We start from the raw sequence: 14,852 nt of genomic DNA, 5'->3' as shown, positions 1-14,852 counted from the left end.
GGCTGGTTGTTTTTATTGACAACACAGAGAAAAATGGTGGCATGTTTACACAAACTTGAGACAGGTGATGCTTAAAATAAACATAATAATGCCGTGTCCTGATTGAAACCAGATACTGGTGGAGAGAAATCAGTATTTGAATGAACAAGAGTACGTTCCACAAGAATATTATACCATCAATCCTTCTTTCCTTAAAATTCATCTCATCTTTGAATCTAACATGATATCTAATCAGCATAACATGTCATCTAATAATCTATAAATACACATGAACTAATATATATATATATACATACAGTAACAATTGGATTAAAAGATGACACAAATTTTAACATATATGCATACATGCATATATATTTGTACATGTTTATATCTGTATGCATATATATATATATATCTAAATTCAACCTCTTCTGTCAATATAATATTATCTGTATTCATTTTTTAATGGCCTAAGGCATTATTCAATTTTTTCCTTCTTACTCAAATACATCTCTTTTTCAAGAAAATAATACACACTGCAAAAGTAATTTCACATAGATTTAACTATTACTGTATTACAAGCATTGTTCATTCATGTATAAATCATGTACTGATTATTTTCTTCAACAGTAGAAGACATGTAAATGTATCTGACTGATTTAAGTGAATTTAAAATAATGAATCAAAGAGTAAGAATTGCTTCATATTTTAATAATTCTAGGACTATATTAAGTGTGCAGGACTCTACAGGTAAGTGCTCGCATTTTAGATGAGTCATGTATTACTCTATGGTCATCACAGATAGTTTATAGTACCTATATTAACTTCAGTACGAACATTCTCCAAGGTACTGTATGGCATACAAAAGACTATGTCATTATTGAGCTGTCGAAATAAACGTTATAGTCTGTGTTCTAGTGCATATTCAACCGAAAATTAATTCATACTAAATCTATAGTTTTTTTTATTTTCAGTTATATTTTAAAGATATTTTAGAATATTTTTAAATGGAAAAAGTTTTTGTGTCAGAGTTCCTAAATATGCAGTTTCTATGAATTCTCTAAAAAGATATCCTGGTGTGCCAAATCGGATGCCAAGCAGGCATGAATTAGTTTTAATTGTTCTCCATTGTATCTAGGACACCCTAGATTCTTAAAACATCTTTCGCTTTAAGAGCACTAAGAAGGGCGCTACCCAAAGTAGAATGTTCCTCCCTTGCGACCTTCCCTCTGCTATGCTTACAACATCTAGTCTCAATTGTCAAATTGCAAGGATTATTACTTCCCTTTCCAAATTTGCCATTATTCATTCTCTATATTTATCTTTTTGGCATTGCTTCTACACAAGAGATCTGGAAATTGGCTTGTCTTTCTGATATTCCTACCTTGTAACAAACCCATCCAAAAATTCTTACTTTCCATTATTTCGATTAGAAAAATTCATACTTGGGGGTAAAATAAAAATGTGAGAGTTCCTTTTCTCAAGGTAGAATATGTCACCAGATAAAAGCTTGAGGTTTTATTCAGCTTCACTGTCCTGAAATGTAATTCAATTTTGATGCCAAGTGTTATAAATCATAAGGGAATCTTAGTATTCCAATAGATCAGCAGAAAGCTCAGGGAGACACTTTTACATTATTGCACATTCTTGATGGTTGTTCCATAATGAAACTCTGTCCACTCAAAGTCTTTCTTGTTTCCTTTCACAATCAGACATGCTCAGATTATGGAACACATGCCCTTTCTTATGAGATATGAAAGTGAGACTAATATAAAGAATACTACTTATGAAAAAGTTATTTGGATTTCGACATAAAAGGATAGAAGTGAATGTGTCTGTGTGTTCCAGACAGCATCAGATATAACATTCTGTGTGCATTATTGCATCTTTAAAACAAGGATATGCATTATTAATTTCTCCATTTTCTAGATAATGAAACTGACTATACAGAGACTAGGTAATATGGTCCAGGTTGTTCCATACAAATATCCAGGCAGTGAATAGAACAGTGCATGTGGAAAATTCAGAGAAGTGTTCTGTGTGGTCACCAGCACCTAGAGAACCTCAAGTTTCCTTTCATCATACGTATGAGCAAACATATCAGTGATTTGTTTCTGATCCATTCCAAGTTTATTCACGTATCTCATACTACCTTAGTAAACATTTCAGAGAAAAACTGCATTTTCAGCAGTCACAGTAGGTATTTTTTTAATAAAGAAATTCACAATCAATGAAATAGTTATCATGCCACTATAATTATACATACGTACAACTTTGCTTTGTAGATACATATTTTACTCAAAATATCTTATTTTATTGTTTTATTTGTTAAACGAATAAAACATGCTTTAATTTTAACTTCATATAAAATTAAAAGTGATTTTTTAAGTTTGCTCACAATTTTGTTATTACTTTCAATTTTTTCTCTTTCACCTGATATGCACACGCACAATTTTATTCATGTAATACTAACATTCATAAACTTATAATGTCTTGCTTTACTTCATTGCTATCTTTTACTCATTTGTTTTTAAATATTTTTCATTATTTACTTCAACCTTTTTCATGATTTCTCAATATGTTATCTTGCAGTGCTTTTTTATCATAATTATTGAAACCAATTATTTTTTTATAAATTTTAAATTTGAGATTTTATTTTGATAGTCTATTTTGATAACTTTACATTGGTAATTTTTATACTGTTGTGTAAAAATATGCAAAGTACCTGAGATAACTAAGTGAAAAGATAGAAAAGTTGTCTGAGCTCAAAATTCCTTGGTTATGGATTTACCCTCTTACTTGGCATGGGAAAGTGGGAGGCTAAGACAGAAAAGAAAGACTTAAGGAGTCAGTAACCCTTGCAAAGGCATGCTTCAAGAGCCTAACTAGCTTCACATCATACATGAACCACTTCCCAATAAAGTCCTGGATTACACCAGCAGCACAGAGAAATGTAGCTGAGTAGAAGCCAGCAAATGTGCATGTATGTGTTCACCATTCTCTGTTTTCAGATTGTGGATTCATATGACCAGTAGCTTCAGTCGGCTATTGTCTTGACTTCTGTATGTTTATTGATGGACCTTACCTTGAGTTGTGACTGAGTGGAATCTCTTTCCATATGAGTTGCTCTTCTATAGGGTTATTTTACAACAGCAACAAACATAAAACAAGAATACTGCCACAAAGACTAAACAAATCAAGAAAGAAATGTTATGTACATATATGTTAATTCAAAGATAGATTTTAATATTTGGAATACAGCCTTTGTGATTTATAGTGAATGTAATATTGTGCTTGTCTTATATAAACTTGTAAAATTTCCCATACTAACAACTGAGTTTCATTCTTGAAGATAGATGAAATAAATGATGAACTACACATAAATTGTTGAAGATTCACTTTGACAAATTCAAGGAAGGAGGAAATATTGTGAAAATTATATTCTATAGGAAACTTAGGGCTGTTTCTTCCTGATTGAAGGCCATATAATAACTAATTAATTTAAAATATAAAAAACAAACTTCTCCAAATAAAGTTTTGTTTATCCTGTGAGGATAATAATTTCTACCAAAAGAAGTAAGAAGGCAGCAAGACTAGAACTGTTCCTTGCAGTATTGCATACAGGATATGAAGATGTTTCTATTGTGTTTCCTATCTGACCGCTATAGGTAGCAACACAGTGCAGCCTATTGAAAATGTGAAAAACCAGTAGGCAAACGCATGAAATACATCATTTTGATTCATATCTGTGTTACTATCTCAATTATTTCTCCTATCCAGCTATGTTTTTTTAAAAATATCATTTCCTGTTTAGCAAGGAGAAAATCTTTACTTTCCCAAAGAGAATTACTTTAAGGAGTTTTATGGGTTTGTACAAGATTTATGATGCAATGCTAAGCTAAAATATTTTAACTTCAATATCTTATAATTTAGTATAATTTGAGGTGCCCCAAAGCATTGCATAAACTTTAATAGAGAAGTCTTTATGCCTCATTTCAGTTGAATGATTCTAAGCAAGCAAAAATGAGGGCTCATTATATGCACTGGTGGAAACATCCTTTTAAGCTGCAGTTTTGTTTAATTCCTGTCACCTTACACATGACAGCGCTAACAAATAAAGAAACTGAGGATGAATTCATAGGGATAATTAAGCAGTGCGGATCTTAGGACAGTTGTCTTTCAATGAAACACTGATTGCATTGTTCATAACAAAACTATCTCTCCATGACAGAACTAATTAGTGACCATCTGAACTTACTTAGCCAAACGAAAAAAGCAATTAAAAACGTCATCATCACTGGATCTACTATTGAACAGCTGGTTATATTGATAAGCAATACAGCAAGTTAAAGCTACTTTAGAACACAATGGAACATAATCTGCTTCCTGAGTAGTAATTAGAGGGCAATAAGAGAATATGAGATTATTGTTGAAAAGTTGTACTTGCAATGGAAACATTTTTTAAAGTACATTTTTTCTTGACTGAATTGGCATAAGAGTAATGGACAGAAATGTCATGTAATACCGAAAATATTGTATATTATATATTCCTGTGGAATGCACATATATTATTATAAAATCCGTCAACAATTAAAAATCTGATATGGGTTACATTTTCGTGACATTGTAGCTGATTTACCAAGGCAGGTAAAAATAGACATTTCATGCAAACTCTTGGTATATACGATTGAGAGAGAGTACGAGACTGCATCACATTGGATTGTCAAATTTTATAAGACAGAAATAGATGCTTCCACTGTAGAATGTCAGGGATGAGCACTCTGGAATGAGTAAATATGTTTAGGCGCATATTTGTGTGCAGATTTGCATGTTTACATGAGAGTTGCATGTTTCTACAAGAGCTCGGGTGATTTTCTCGTCCCTGTGGTAGTACCAAGCTCAGACATCAATGAAATTTATAAGTGTCATTTTGGGAGGAGAGCAGGCCTAGGTAATGGCATGGTTATATTAATGATTATGAGAGAAGAGTAAGAGATAATCACAGGAGCAATCATGCCTGGATTTTTCCCTGTGGTGTCAATTGTCATCCTGAGCACAGCAGAAACACCCAAAAGTAGGAAGTGACCATATATGCATGTGCCATCTTGAACATTTTGGAAACAGAAATATGAGACAAACATCCTTTCTATTTAAACTATATTTCTCACCTTTTATATTTATTATTATTAACAATTTATTCTTTTTGTGTCCCAGTTGCAATCCCTTCCCTCATCTCCTCCCTCTCTCTTCCTCCCCTATCCCTTTCCTTAGTCAACTGATAGGGGAAGTCCTTCTCCCCTACTGTCTGACCCTAGCCTATCAGGTCCCAGCAGGACTGCCTGGATCCTCTTCCTCTGTGCGCTGGCTAGGTTGCCTTACCAGGGAGAAGTGATCAAGGAGTAGAAAACCAAGTTCATGTCAGAGACTGTCTCTTCTCCACTTACTAGGGAAACCACATGGAGACTAAGCTGTGTATGGGCTACACCTTGACAGGGGACTAGGTCCTCTCTATGTATGGTCTTTGGTTGATGCATTGGAGACACATAGTCTTAATATTTTTTATAAAGTACTTGATATCTATAACAAAAAGAATTAAAGAAGTTATTTTTCTTAATTCTTTAACAATATCTATATGTGGAAAGATTATTTTATTTTGTTTTAAAATAATGAAGAGTAGAATTACATTTTTGTCCATCAATTAAGTATGAATTAACATACTTAAGACTTATGACAAAGTTCATTTGAGAGTAGAAGCCATGTTTAATATCGCAAATTTAATTAATGAATGGAAAATGTATTATTGCCTCCTGAGAATTTATCCACCGATATGATATTCCTTGAGTCCTCTCTTTTTAATTCTATTATTATTATTATTATTATTATTATTATTATTTACAATTTGTTCTTTTGTATCACTGCTGTGGTCCCCTCCTTCATCTCTGGGTCTCACCCTCCCTCAGGCTTCTTCCCCTATGCTTCTCCCCTAGTCCACCAATAAGGGAGGTTCTCCTACCCTTCTATCCTACCCTAGCCTATCAGATCTCATCAGGAAGCTATACACTCATTTATAATTGGATACAAACCATATAATATAGGATAAACAGAGAAAGAGAGAGACAGACACACACAGAGAGCTAGAAAAGAGAGAGAGTTGAAAACAGAGAGGACAACATTTAAGGTATAGGACATTAAACCTTAAGTGCTGTAGAACTCAGAAAGATGGGTTTTCAGGTAGGAGAAGTTCTCCTGCGGTTTCTCAGAGCGGAGTCCGAGAAAGATTAAAGCACACAGAAAACAGATACTGCAATGCTACGGACATTGATAGAAAAGGAATTCCCACAGAAACTTGGTACTAATCACTAGGAACTACAGAACAAGAACTAATTTCTCGTCTCCCATATAAATTCTTGGAGAGTGACTTATTGGGTGCCATTGGGGCTGGTTTTATGTTCCCAGCTTGTCAAAATAAATGCCTTCATTCTTTTTCATCCTATCAAGATGGTATTTTTTTACAATAGTTACAAGAAAAGTTTTCATTGTCATATTCATAAGCATATATGTACAGGTATAGGTTGTATTTCACCTATAATTATACACAAGGTATATGAGAGGGAATTTTGTTATGAACACATTATACTAAAGCTATATTTATGTTTTAAAATCTCAGTAAGTCCATTGTGATTTTTTTAAATTTTTTATTAATTACACTTTATTCATTTAATATCCCCCCATAAGCCCCTCTCTCCTCCCCTGCCGATCCCACCCTCCCTCCTCTTTCTGCATGCATGACCCTCCCCAAGTCCACTGATAGGGGAGGTTCTCCTCTCCTTTCTAGTCTTAGTCTATCAGTTCTCATCAAAAGTGACTGCATTGTCCTCTACTGGGGCCTGGTAAGGTTGCTCCCCCTCAGGGGGAGGTGATCAAAGAGCAGGCCAATCAGATTATGTGAGAGCCAGTCCCTCTTCCCATTTCTATGTAAGCCACTTGGACACTGAACTGCCATGGGCTACATCTGTGCAGGGGTTCTAGATTATCTCCATGAATAGTCCTTGGTTGAAGTATGAGTCTCTGGAAAGTTCCCTGTGTTCAAATTTTCTTGTTCTGTTGCTCTCCTTGTGGAGACCCTGTCCTCTCCAGCTCTTACTATTTCCCAGTTCTTACATAAAATTCCATTCACTCTGCCCAACAGTTGGCCATCAGGCTCAGCATCTGCTTTGATAATCTGCAGGGCAGAGGCTTTCAGAGGCCCTCTGTGGTAGGTTCCTAGTTTGTTTCCTGTTTTCTTCTTCTTCTGATGTCCATCCTCTTTGCCTTTCAGGATGGGGATTGACCGTTTTAGTTAGGGTCCTCTCTCTTGCTTAGTTTCTTTAGATGCTCAGATTTTAGTGGGTTTGTCCTATGTTGTATGTCTATATGAGTGAGTATATACCTTGTGTGTCTTTTTGCTTCTGGGACAACTCACTCAGGATGATCCTTTCCAGATCCCACCATTTACCTGCAAATTTCATGATTTCCTTATTTTTCATTGCTGAGTAATACTCCATTATATAGATGTACCACAGTTTCTGCATCCATTCTTCAGTTGAGGGGCATCTGGGATGTTTCCAGCTTCTGGCTATTACAAATAAAGCTGCTACTTAAAAAAATGGGGAACAGAGCTAAACAGAGAATTCTCTGTAGAGGAATATTGAACGGCAGAGAAGCACTTAAAGAAATGCTCAACCTCACTAGCCATTAGGGAAATGCAAATCAAAACAACCCTGAGATTTCACCTTACGCCCATGAGAATGGCCAAGATCAAAAACTCAAGTGACAACACATGCTGGAGAGGTTGTGGAGAAAGTGGAACCCTTCTCTCCTGCTGGTGGGAATGTAAACTTGTACAACCACTCTGGAAAGCAATCTGGCGCTTTCTCAGACAACTAGGAATAGAGCTTCCCCAAGATCCCTAACACTCGTAGGCATATATCCAAAAGAGGCTCACGTACACAAAAAGTACATTTGCTCAACCATTGTGATTTTAAGATTACATAAACATGAAATGCATTTAGCACAAGGAACCCATCAATCATCACAGTTTATCAATCCCTTGCTTAGAAGAAAGTTATTTCCCCTTCTGGGGACTTGTGCTCAGCACTCTGCCTAATATCTAGAATTTATCGCATGTGTTTCTGCCTATGCAAGGAACCAGACTCAAAATTTTTGAATTTCTAATGAATTTGTATCATTCTCACACAATTTTAACAACTATAAGTTTAAACATAATAAATTGAGTAGGATTGTCCGCATGTACTCATTTGTCATTTATTGTTCATTCTTTTTGCAAAAATGGCCCATTTCAGTTTCCTTAAAAACAGAATTAAAGAATAAAAGTGAAATACTACTGAGGAATATATTCACTGATCTTTGATTCAATGAAAATCAAACAATCCTCTCATTTGCATGGAATTATCATTTCACCTGATATCCAGGCTCTCAGCCATGAAGTACAAATCTTGCTAGACACTGTAAAGCATGAAGTACTGTAGATTTCAGATACTAGCAAGCCAGAATAGATTCATAAGAACAGGTTTTGGCATATTTTAGATATGCCTAAAAAAATCACTCATAAAAAGGGCTAATATCCAGAATATATAAAGAGCTCAAGAAGTTAAAAAGCAACAAATCAAGTAATCCAATTTAAAAGGGTGTACAGAGCTAAACAGAATTCTAAACAGAGGACTATCGAAAGGAAGAGAAACAATTAAAGAAATGCTAAACACCCTTAGTCATCAGGGAAATGAAAATAAAAATGAGCCTGAGATTTCACCATAAACCATTCAGAATGGCTAAGATGAAAAACTTAAGTGACAACACATGCTGGAGAGGATATGGAGAAAGGTGAACCCTCCTCCATTGCTGATGGGAATGTAAACTTGTACAACCACTTTTAAACCAGTCTGGCACTTTCACAGAAAATTAGGTATAGTGCTTCCTCAAGATCCAGCTATACTACTCCTAGGCATATACCAAAAAGATGCTCTAGTACACAACAAGGATGTTTACCCACCATGTCTGTAGCAGCTTTATTCGCAATAGCCAGAATCTGGAAACAACCCAGTTGCTTCCTTCAACTGGAGAATCGATACAAAAATTGTGGTATAATTACACAATGGTATATTATTCAGCCATTAAAAAAAACATTAAAAGGAAATTATGAAATTTGCAGGGAAATGGTAGGATCTAGAAAAGATCATCCTGAATGAGGTATAACAATAATAAAAAAGACACACATGGCATATACTCAATTATAAGTGCATATTAGACAAATAATATAGGATAAACCTATTAATATCTGTACACTTAAAGAATCTAAGCAAGAGGGAGGACCCTGGATAAGATGCACAATCCTCACTCAAAAAGGAAAATGGGTTAGACATCAGAAGAGGGAGAAAACAGGGAACAGGACAAAAGCTCACCACAGAGGCCTCTGAAAGGCTCTACCCAGAAAGGTATCAAAGTAGATGCTGAGACACATAGTCAAACTTTGGACAGAGTGCAGGGAATCTTATAAAGAAACGGGGAAATGAAAAACCTGGAGGGGACAGGAGCTCCATAAGGAAAGCAACAGAATCAAAAATATCTGCGTCCATGGGTCTTTTCTGAGACTGATATCATAACCAAGGACCATTCATGGAGATAACCTAGAACGCCTGCACATATGTAGCCCATGGCAGCTCAGTGTCCAAGTGGTTTCCATAGGAAGGGAAACAGGGTCTGTCTCTGACATGAACTCAGTGGCTGGCTCTTTGATCATCTCCCCTTTGAGGGTGCCAGCCTTACCAAACCAGAGGAGAAAACAATGCAGCATTCCTGATGAGACCTGATAGGCTACGGTTAGATGGAACAGGAGGACAACCTCCCTTCCCAGTGGACTCGGGGAGGGGCATGGGAAGAGAAAAGGGAGGGAGGATGAGATTGGGAGGGGACAAGGCAGAAGGCTATATTGTAATAAATTAAAATAATAAATAAATTTAAAAATATATTAATACAATATTCACATAAAATTCCCAAATTTTACATAAATTAAATAGTTAATTAGTATTTATAGGCCAATTCCCTTGCAGAAGAGAGCTGAGAATGAGGGAGCTTCTATCCAACACAGAGTGACCCCGGCTTATTACCTGCTGGCTTACTTACCTATGGTTTATCAAAGAATCAGTCACTACAGCCATGTATAAATCTTTCTCCCTTCCAGTAGAACCTCAAGTGTTCCTTGTCTTTGAAGATACTAATCTCTCTGATTGAAATACCCTTGTTACCACTTTCCTCCTTACATTGTCTGCCCCTAGGTCTCTCTCTTTCATAGGCAGGGGAGTAGGATGCTTCCAAGTTGCTAAGCAACTGGTCATTTATGGAAGAAAAATAATGTCTGCACTTTAAACTATTTACCAATCCATTTCCTAATATCCATTTTGATTAAAAAAATAGTCATTTCTCTTACAAATTAATGATGTTTTTATCTGAGGAAATTGGATACAACTTCTAAGACTGAATACTGTGTCTGTAAAATAACATTTTATATGTTATTTTAATATGTAATATGTTTATATCATAATATAATATTTATATATTAATTTACTGTTACTTATTCTAGTAATTCTATGTATACTAAAAAAGTCACACTTATATTAAGCTTTAACTATATCATTACATTTTTATTTTAAGTGCTCTAAGTTATTTTCTCTTTCAATACATTTTTAATAAAAGCATGTTATTGCCTTATTCTAAATTTTAATTTAAAACATATTATATTGTGATGTGTAAAAATGAATAGCGTACTTAAAATGCCAAGGCACTCATATACATAAAAATATTAAAATAATTAAGATACAGAAAATAATTTAGAATAATATATGTCAAAGAAATTATGAGACTAATTTCATTGAGAATTCTATTCTAAAGCAATGAGAACCTATAAATGAATTTTAGCTGATTAATACTCAGCATTTGCCTCAGTATACTTTAGTAATATATTTCTGAAGATTCTATGTATTTCAATTATTTTAAGGATATTTTTATTTTAAAACAAAATTATCACAATATTGTAGAGTCTGAAAAACATTCAAGACTTTGAATTAAATAACATTGGAAGGAAACTCTGATAAGTAAAAGTTATACTTAGGTGTTGATACTTGCTTCTAAAATAAATTATTTTGCAAAACATTTTGAAACGAGGAATATTCTGAGGTTTATTATTTTTTAGATTCTAAAAGAACATTGTTAGCTCTCCAGATATGTAGAATTGAAAAGGCGTTTTTCTAAGTCTTTGCCATCTTCAGTTGGCATTTGTGTGGTGACTACTCTTCTGTGGTGTGTGTTTGTGTGAGTCTATACTGCATACATCACGTTCGTACACCCTCTATTCCCATGGTTTTATGTATTGTTTTCTCAGTGAATTGGACCAAGTTTCACTTTGACTTCTACTCTGTGATTCTGGCTGTTCACCCATTGCCACCCCTTATTCAGCAGCTTTATCAGTTTTTGTGTCTCCACATACACAAAGGTAAGAGCCTAGAAAAATAGCCTAAGGGTCAAAACAAGCTGACTTAAAGCAGGTTGGAACAAACCAAGTGATATAGAACAGGCAATGACTTTATCACATTTCCGTAAAACAATGGTACTGAATCGAACTTCGTGTTTCTGGCAGGGTGAAATATTTATCATCACTTGTATCCACAAACTAAAATGAAGACGAATAAGCTGCATAGCAACAACTTCTGTTTCCCCAAGGCCCTGCCTCAGAGATATACATACATACATACATACATACATACATACATACATACAGTTTGCTGAAGACAAAAAAAATTAGCATGTCCAAATATTCCACAGAATCCCAAATCACAGATGAAAAACCTAAATAGCCATACACAAAGTACGGAAGCCTTTGTAACAAAACAAAACTGTAGTATCTAAAAACTATGGGCAAATCCAAGTGCAAGGACTATCTCAAGTTAGGAGATCATCCGAGCTTTTATGGTTGCTATATGTAGGAGCTTTGCGAGTTGAGTTAATTCCTGCACTGTGGAGGGAGATAGAATCTTTCTCCCTCTTTGAGATAAGAGCAAGCCAATGGATTCGGCTCATTTAAGGTCTATGTTTAAGAAAACCTCCTGAGTATGTAACCCTCCTGGGGGAATTTTACGAAGTACTGACTGACCAGGGGAAAGGGACACACTAACTCAAAAGCTTTTGTTCTTGTCTCATCTAAGGTATCTAAAGGGAAACTCAAAAATCACCGAAACAATAATAACTAAAACAAAACCAGGAAGTTAGCTCATGAATATTTTGGGTATAAAAGAGCCCCTTCGACATGCTATCCATTTTTCTGTAAACCTAATATTGTCTTTCAAAGCATTTAAATTTCAAAATGGAAGCTTATGCAGTTTGTATTCTGCATGTGAAGAAACTGTGAGGAATGAAACATGGAAATCCCTTCTAATTCCATGCTTTGTTGCCTGAAATTTTGCTCAGCAGAACTTTTAGGGACTTCCTATTAGGGGGAAATCTGAGCAGCCTTTTAACAATAAACAATATGCCAGGGAAAATAACTTAATAGGAAAAATAAAACATCTGAATGTGGTGACCTGTGCTAGAAATCTCAGATGTGGGAAAGCAGAGACAGCTGGATTTTAGAGCTCGCTGGTCAGCCAGTGTAGCCTGTTCATCGAGCCTAGGGCCAGTAGAGACTGTGTCAAAACAACAAACAAACACAAACAAAAGTCTATGTAGCAACACTTGAAAAACAAAATCTTAGGTTTTCCTTTGGCCTCACCACATGCACGTATATACAATGCACACACACACACACACAAGTACATGCACACTCACACGCACACACTTCTGTTGCTTATTGGTTCATTATAGACTGTAAGTCTCATCATTGTTCTATGTAGGAGTTCAGGGTATTTAGCCCTGAGGACATTTCTTCTAATCATGTTATTTCTGATCAGTTTCGTGAAATGTACATCACAGTGTAAGACAGTCTTGGCAACAAAAGTAGTAGCTATTGTTACCTGTATTGAGGTTTTTTTAAAAAAAAAAAAAGTCCTTTTGTATTTTTGTTGTTGTTGTTTTACAGATGCAGGTCTTTTATGTTGTTATGTTTTATAATTTTATATCCCTATTGTAGCCCCCTCTTTTGTCTCTTTCTGGTCCCACCCTCCCTTCCTCTTCCCCCCATCCCTGTTCCCTAGTTCATAGAAAAGGGGGACCCTCAATTCCTACAGTCTGAACACAACCTATCAGGTCTCATCAGGACTGCCAGTATTCTCTTCCATGGAGGCCACCCCTCCAGCAGGAAGTGACCAAAGAGTAGTCAACAAAGATCATGTCAGAGACAGGCCCTGCTCCTAGTGAGTTAACTAGGTAACCCACTGAACTGCCTGTCAGCTATATCTGAGCAAGGGATCTAGGTCCTCTCCATGCACGCTCCTCAGTTGGTGTACCAGTCTTTTCAGGCCCCATTGAGCCCAGATTTATTGGCTTTGTTGGTCTTGTGCAGTTCTTGTCCCTTCATGGTCCTTCTACGTCCCACCTCCCTTTTCGATAAAACTCCCTGCACTCTGCCCAAAGTTTAGTTGTGAATCTCAGCATCTGCTTCGATCCCCTGCTGGGTGGAGTCTTTCAGAAGACATCTGCGGTAGGATCCTGTCCTATTCAATCTCTTAACTGCTTCTGGTGTCTATTCTATTTGCCTTTCTGAATGAGAATTCAGCATTCTCCCTAGGTACCTCCTTGTTATTTAGCTTCTTTATGTGTGTGGATTGTAGTATGGTTATCCTGTAATATATGGCTAATATCCACTTATATGTGAGTATATACCATGTTTGTCTGTCTGTTTTTTAGTTACTTCACTCAGAATGGCCTTTTCTAGATTTATTCGTTTGCCTGCAAATTGTATAATTACCTTGTTTTTAATAGCTGGATAGTATTCCATTGTTTCAATATACCACAATTTCTTTATCCATTCCTCAGTTGAGGGACATCTAGTTTTTTTTTTTTGTTGTTGTTGTTGTTGTTTGTTTGTTTGTTTTCCCAGATTCTGGCTATTATGAATAGAGCTACTATGAACATGGTTGAACAAATGTCATTGTTGTATGCTAGAGCATCTCTCAGTATATGCCCAGGAATGGTATAGCTGGGTCTTGAGGTAGAGCTATTCCCAATTATCTGAGAAAGCACCAAATTGATTTCCAAATGATTGTATAAGTTTGCACTCCCACCATCAATAGAATAGTTATCCCCTTTCTTCACATCCTCTCTAGCATGTGCTATCACTTGAGTTTTTGATCTCAGCCATTCTGACAGTTAAAAGGTGGAATCTCAGAATTAATCTTTTAGATTTGCATTTCGCAGATGACTAAGGATGTTGAGGATTTCTTTTTTTTTTTTTTTTTTTTTTTTGCTTTTATTTTATTTTATTTTTTTGTTCCAAGTCCAGGGCCCAGGGCCCATTTGCCTTTTGTTCTTGGGAGCTGAAAAATGTCACGTGTCGTAAAAGCTTGTCTCTGAATAGATATTCATGGTCATGCCTGTGAAAATGTGTTGGGAGGATTTATGAGCCATGGGGACGTGGGCTACATTTGAGACTAACATTCTTTTTTTTTTTTTTTCAATGCAGTTTATTCAGGAACATTGAACAATCCTCGGACCCCGGGGAAAGCCAGCCCACAGCTTAAATAGCTTCTGGGTAGCCAACCCAGGCGTGCCACGTGGGCAATGCAGATAGGTCCACATACATGGAAGCAAACCAGATCCTCGGCCTTAGCCAAATGTGGAGTTGTTCGTGACAGAGAGCACTCACCATCGGGAAGGTGGAAGGCGGA

This window comes from Meriones unguiculatus, chromosome 12, assembly GCF_030254825.1.
Source record: "Meriones unguiculatus strain TT.TT164.6M chromosome 12, Bangor_MerUng_6.1, whole genome shotgun sequence".
Taxonomy (NCBI): Eukaryota; Metazoa; Chordata; class Mammalia; order Rodentia; family Muridae; genus Meriones; species Meriones unguiculatus.
Note: the sequence above shows the minus strand (reverse complement) of the source record.